Source organism: Euphorbia lathyris, chromosome 8, assembly GCF_963576675.1.
Source record: "Euphorbia lathyris chromosome 8, ddEupLath1.1, whole genome shotgun sequence".
Taxonomy (NCBI): domain Eukaryota; kingdom Viridiplantae; phylum Streptophyta; class Magnoliopsida; order Malpighiales; family Euphorbiaceae; genus Euphorbia; species Euphorbia lathyris.
The window spans coordinates 8,778,052-8,785,564 of NC_088917.1; positions in this window are offsets into that span (position 1 = coordinate 8,778,052).

The window sequence follows — 7,513 nt, forward strand, 5'->3', positions numbered from 1 at the left end:
GATTTATTACTAACGAGTAATAATATGACGCACAAAATGTGATATTTTGATTTGCTAACTATGACCTCCTCCCACCGTTTTCGTTTTTCTGTTTTCTTAGTTGTTTTCCTTTTTATTTTAGTTGGATCCTATATATTTTATATCTTTGAATCTGTTGGAACTGCGTCTGTTGGTTAACCTTTGCTTTTGTAACATTCTCCGTTTTAGCAAGGGCAGAAATGGTAGATATTATCCGTAGACCACTTGATCTACGGGATTGCAAAAGAAATGACTTATATCCAAAAGTTCAGAATGGTTCAGATGATAAAGATTGGACTACAATTGCTTCACTGCGAATTTGGAGTTAGGTTAAATATATGTTTCAACTGTTGTTTATATTAGATTTACCTTTAATGATTTTTTTTGCTTTTTGTATTCGTTTTCTCACCCTAGTGGATCATATATTAGCCTTAGTCTATATGTATGTGAGGTTTTATTCCTTACTGTTTTCGTGTTGTACTTTCAATCTTATTACTTAATGAAATATTAGCATTCCTACGTAAAAAAATATGACCTTATATTTTGATTTGCTATAAAATTATATATATATTAAAAAAAAGAAATTTAGAAAAATAATTAAAGAATTAAATTAATAAACCCCATTTATTAATGAGATTTTATAACTCTAATTTCACATATATTAAGTTTAATAAAATAAGACACTATTTTAATCAAATATTCTTATATTCTCCCAAATTATTTTCAACATATAATTTATTACTTCTTAAATAAGCAAAACATAAATGTTGGTGTGCATGAATAGTAATTTTATTAAAAACCTATGCATAATTATAAATAATAGTATATGGGTCCACAATAATCATAGCTAAAAAATGATAACTTAAAATTGAATTATTTATGAGTGAAAGGGATTTAAAGCAAATTTTAATTCTTTTATTTAATTAATTTGAATATTCTTCCATGATTTTGATGCATATGACTATGACTCTTTCTTCTCCTCTTATTTTTCTTTTTTCTTCCCTTAATATCTTTCATTATATATATATATATATATATATACCAATTTAGTTTTAAGAAGCAATAATTAATATAATTGCTTATTGTGTACAATTACCTTTAAATTCTAAAATGAGCGCAAAAAATAATATCTAAAATGTTTAACATATCTCATGTGTAATTAATTATTATTGGAGAATGACGCGGATGATAAAAAAATGAAATGAAAGTGAATGAAATTAGTCCATCGAGTTGTGAACAAGCTAACAACATCTTGAAGATTTTGTTAATAGTTACTATCAGTTAGTTGACACGTGTAAGGCAGTGAAGATATGCGCGAAGAATTTGTTAAATAGTTATGAAATTAGTTAAGATAAAGTGTCACATCATTTTGTACTCATATATGTATAAATGTATATGCATACATCTTCTATCACTTGATGAATTCAATAAGAAAAGTTACAATTTGCTCCTTCTATTTTTTACGCTTGTAACTTCAGCATTTTTATCATGATACCAGAGCATATGGATTGATTCGTTAATGTATAGTTAATAAAAAATTTATGAAAAGATGAAGCTTTGCAAGTTGAGGAAAAAGACAAATCTACTGAGCCAAAAGAGCAAGAACAAAGTTCTAATGGCAATCCAATCGCAATTCAGAGAATCGCAATTCAAAAAATCGAAACATCACTAGAGAAAGAAGTATGAATACTAATAGAATATTGCAAATAATGATAGTCCCGGTTTGGGCTCTCACAAGTATTGTGATGAATGGTGAAAACTATATGTTGAAATATAATTTCCAATAGTTTTTTATTTTGACAAAAATAAATTAAAAAGGAAATAAGATCCCCAAAAATATTCAAATTCGAGAATTAAATTAACTTAGATTTATGCTAACAAGTTTGTTAATTGATTCTATACTTAAACATTAAATCAAGAGAAATACAAAAAGGCCTTGATAAAGACAAAAACCCAAAAGCTTAATTTTGGAACCAAATTGAGAAGCTCAAACAAACCATAAGCCCATAAGCAAAAAAGCTACAGACAAGCAGGCGTTGACCCTGTCACATAATGCCTTTCCTATTTTAGAAACAAGTATAAGCTACAGAAGTTTTGTCCCCTCAACGTGCCTCTGTACATACCTAAGATAGAAAGATGGCAGACTACAGGTTTGCTTTATCAGAAGTCAGAAGAAGCGCGACTCAAGATAGAAGAGTTCATCCTTGTAATGAAAAACTTTTGGACTATAAGTCACAGAAGTCAAAAGCTGATGTTGACCGGAGTCGTTTCCCTCCAAACGACTAGTTTGAATTTCAAACGAATCTTCTCTCCAAGCCTCTACTATAAATACCAAGTGCAATGCTCATTGTGAAGTTGACGATTTTACACGCTGCAAAAAGAGATCAAAACTTCCAAGTGAAATTAGAGCAATACTTGTAATACACAATCATTTCAATATTTGTGTTCCTCCATTAGAGATATAGATCTTCATTATGTTCTATACTAGAACTCATTTTCTATTCATAAAAAATCAGAAGCTCTGTTGTTTGCTTCGGTTATAGGCAAATAGCAAGAGAGATAGATAGTCGAGTGTGAATGTAACGGAATGTACTTTACAGAAGCTCTGTCTATTGTATAAATGTTTGTGCTCTACCCGTGAAAGAGTGTTTTAGTGGATTAAAGCTCAGAAGAATGTATTATGAGGACTGGACGTAGGCTAGAGGTCGAACCATTATAAATCTGCTGAGTAACGATTTCCTAACTTTACCTTTACTGTTTCTGATTATATTGCTTACTCTAACACATTTATCTCATATATAAGCCCTGACTATTTAAACACACACAATACTTAATAAAAATAACTTGTTTGGAATGTCTAATATGACAGTTAAAAGTCAAACCAGTTTTTTCAAATTATCGGCAATGTATGACTAAAATTGATCTTGCTTAGAAACATTAGGATTACATTTACACAATTTCATATGTTATGACTAAGTCTTCCGTTCTTAAAAAACGTTAAGGTCAAATTTAATATTTTTTTATAAATGGGAAGTCTTCCTAAATTTTTTTTTTCTCTTTAGCCATAATTTTAGTATGGCATGTAGAGAAGTGCAAATTAATTATTAATTAACAAATTGAACATAATCAACTTTCATGTCCTTAAATCTTTGAAAATCTTAATTTAGTGCATAGATTATAGTAGTGGGAAAGCCATTGTTAGTTGTTGGAATTGTTGGTTATAATTATTAATTATATATACATAATCATGCCAAATTAATTAGTTGCTAATTAAGATTTTCTTTTGTTGTTAGCTATGGAAAAGGGTTCACACACAATGTCCTTTTTGAAGCTATTTTAATTAAGTAAATAAAGTATGATTATAATCTAGAGATTTATTTGAGTTGTAAAGATTTTAAGTCTCTTAAATTAAATATTTTAAGTTTGAATTTTAATGTATGCAATAATTTTTAATTGGAAAATTATTCACTCAGCTTTAAATAATCTAGAATTAATTTTTTTAAGCAATCTCGAATTAATTAATTTAATTACCAAAAGTAAAAATATAAAAATAAATGCATGTGATTTTGTGCAAGTAATATAATATTTTTCTTTTAAAAAAAATCATGCTACTTAACATTGTTAATAGAAAATAGAAATTTAGTTAATAGTGTTTACACATTATCAAATCAACGTATTATGTTAATAAAAATAAAATACTATTTACCAAAACAAAATAAAAACAAAGTATTTATTATAATAAATTAATGAAATTAAAACTTCAATAAAACTTGGCTCTAAAAGAAACAAAATTGATTTTTTTTTTTTTTGAAATCGAAACAAAATTGATTTAAAATTAAGGGATAACGTAGAAATTTATTCATTTAATTATTAAGAGAGAGTGTATTTAGTCTTCACGTATAAAAAGAATATAATCTTAAGTCTAACGTTTTATTAGACAGTGCAATTTCAAACTTCATTAACAAAATATGATTATCTAGACAAAAAAAAAACATGTTCACAAGTTTTTCTCATTAACGGAAGATTTGCAATTTCAAGGTGTATTGGATAGCCAAAACATTAGAGGTCTGAGAGTGATAAAAACATAAAATTACACGAAAAAAACTCATATTATATTAATGTAGCTTGAAATTGCATCATCTAGTAAACGTTAGACATGTCCACAGGCCCAGATACCCATCATGTCCATCCAGGCTCAAGTCCCTTGGATCGGACTTGGACAATGAAAATTGATCTTAGGTCGAGCTCGGTCCAGGCCCATTAAAGTCCGTCTATTTTTTGGGCGGGTTTGGAATTGATAAAAATAGCACGGGTCAGCCCGCCTATTAATATTAATTAATAAATTTATATATTTATATATTAAATATTAAATATTTATTTTTAAATATAAAGTTTATTTTTTATAATTACAAATTATGTATATATTTTTAGGTGGGTTTATATGGGTTGGGCTTGAGATTTGATTTTTAAGCCCGAGTCTAGTTCGGTCCGAGCTCGTCTAAATTAATAGCGAGCTTGGCTAGGCTAAGCTTGGACTGAGCATTTTTATATAAAAAACCCTGGTAGGCCCGGTCCAATCCGTCTCATGGACAGGTCTAGTAAACGTTAAACTTAAGATTATATTGTTTTGTATATAAAAAGCGGCAAACTTAAGATTATTTTTAGTTTGCCGCTTTCTAGTAATTGCGTTCAAGACATTTGATTTTGGAGTTTAGAGAAGGATGACTTTTTTGTGACGAGTGCTTACAAATAGTTATGTAACGGGACCTAGCTGGTTGGTAATAGTATGTGGAAGAAGATATGGAGCTTGAAGGTTCCCCTAAGGTGCATAATATGTTTTGACATGCTTGTAGAAATGTTTTGCCTACAGCTGTTGTGCTTACGGAGAAACGTGTGGCTGTCAATCCTGTTTGTGCTATCTGTAATTTAGATTTTGAGTCTATTTTACATGTGTTTAGATATTGCATTCATGCTCAGTTTATTTGGAACGCGTCTGGTTTAGGTAAAGTGTTGGGCAGCGATTTTCATTGCTTTAAAAATTGGTTGGAATTCATTCTTGTGAATTTTATGTTAAGAATTGTTGTTTGTGGACTATGGTTGTGTGGAATATGTGGCTGAATAGAAACAATTCTATTTGGAATAATTCAAGGAATTCTGCATATGTTTGTTTTCATCTAGCGTGCATTGGGTTGAAGGAGTGACATGATGCTCAATCAAAGGGGATGAATGTTGGTGTCCAGGTTGTTTCAGGTGGGGCAAGGTCTACTCGGGGTGCTATTCGCTGGTTATGACCTCCTCTAACTCGCCTTAAACTGAATGTGGATCCTCTATAATCTCGAGGTCAGGTCTGCTAGGTTTAGGGGCGGTGCTACGGGACTGCAATGTCAAGTTTTGTGGAACTTTTTCTAAACTTGTACGGGGTGATTTCTTGCCTCATGTAGGGAAAGCTATGGGCATTAAGCTCTAAGTTGGCTCAACAGAAAGGGTATGGACGGATGTCTTGTTGAAACCGATGCAGAGGTGGTGGTTTTAGATCTTAATCAACCTGCCTTCAAGTCTTATTACGGCCTTGTTCTTGATGATTGTAATAGGTTGATTCAATTGTTTAATGATGTTAGTATCATTTTTGCTAGTCGTTCTATGAATATTGTTGAACTTGCAATGACATCTTATTCTATGTCGAGACTGATGGAGTGACATACTAATCCTCCAGATTTTATTGTTCAAACCTTGTATTTTGATTCTATTTAATAATAGATGTCTTTTCTTTTCAAGAAAAAACTATAATATTAAATTTGTATCTTTTTTGAAACAATATTAAATTTTAGCAAATAAGATACAAATTTATAAAATATTAAATTTGTATATTATTTGCTAAAATTAATAGTGTTGGGTCTATTAATTAATTTGAATTTCATAACCATAGCTTAAGGGGAAAAAATCACAATTAGTAAGGAATTGATTTTATAGGATTATTTTGTTTTTAAATATTGAACAATAAGATTCTTTTAAGAATAATTGAATTTGTGGTTAATAAAATATTAGCAAAGAAATAATTGAACCTTCTTAAAAACACTAATTAGCATTTAATCATGAATTGAAAATTGAAAGTGCTTTCTAATGAGATTTGACTATATAATATATTAATTAAAATTTAATTGAGTCCATCGTAAGACTACCAAAGAAAAAAGAAATATAAATTAATACCAAGGAAAGTGCTATTCAACCAAACTTTATATAATAATTAATGTATTGTTAAGGAAAATAATTAAGATAAATTTTAAAAAATAAACTATGTATTTTGACCGATTTGTAAAGATAGTTCTTGTCAGAAGTGGAAGTGGAGACGGAGGGGGAGCCTGGACGGGCTCAAGCCGCTGAAACCACTCCTACCATTGACGGTTTCGATCCTTCTACTTTTAGAACTATCCCTACTATAAATGGTTTCAGGCGCCCTTTTTGACCGATTTGTAAAGATAGTTCTCGTCAAAAGCAAAGACAGAGAGGACCTGGAGGGGTCCAAGTCTCTGGAACCACCCCTACCATCAATGGTTTCGGCCCCTCTGCTTTTGAAACTATCCTTTCTATAGATGGTTCCAGGCCCCTATTTTGACCGATTTGTAAAGATAGTTCTCGTCAGAAGCGGAGACAAAGGGAGGTCTAGAGGGGCAAGCTGCTGGAACCACCCTACCATCGATGGTTTCAGCCCCTCTGCCTTTGAAATTATCTCTACTATAGATGGTTGCAGGTCCCTGTTTTTAATAAATTAAGGTTCGAGGTGGTTAACTAACTTATTGACTTTGTATTTAATTACAAAATTCAACTTGATTAATATATGATAGACGAAAAAAAAAATTATATTTATTCAAAATGACTCAATTGTAAATCTAGTTTAATTTTGAAAAGTTTTACAGTAATATGTAAAAATTGATTCTGAACCACTCAGATAATAACATGTATATACATATGGAAAAAAAATTGAGTGAGATCAATTTAGCAAAAAAAAAAAAAAATACGCACACATGTGTAAAATTGTCTTTCCCAGTGGACCAATCATGTATTCGTCACTAGTTTTCATGATTTAAAAGTTCACAAATAAGAGTTTGTATTTTGTGAAATTTGTAGTTACTGGATTTGTGAGCCAATTTTTCGATCTAATAACACTTGTAGTTTAGTTAATTTATAAAATTAGATCTTGTATTTGGATAATTTGCAAAGATGGTCTTTTTAACTGCTCTAAATCATCTCATTTTGAGATAAATAGTCACGATAATAATTTTTAACGGAATTACTGAATCTGTAAACTGCATAAACTACAAACTTCTCTTTATAAACTTTTAAATTATAAAGACTGTCTTTATACATCGACCAAACCAGCACGTAATTTATTTTTATTTTTATATTTTTCTCAATAATTAATCACCTAACATTTAATTGAACTTCCACTTGAAAAAATCTTATCGTGAGGGTTTTGAATAATTGGGTATCAAACCAA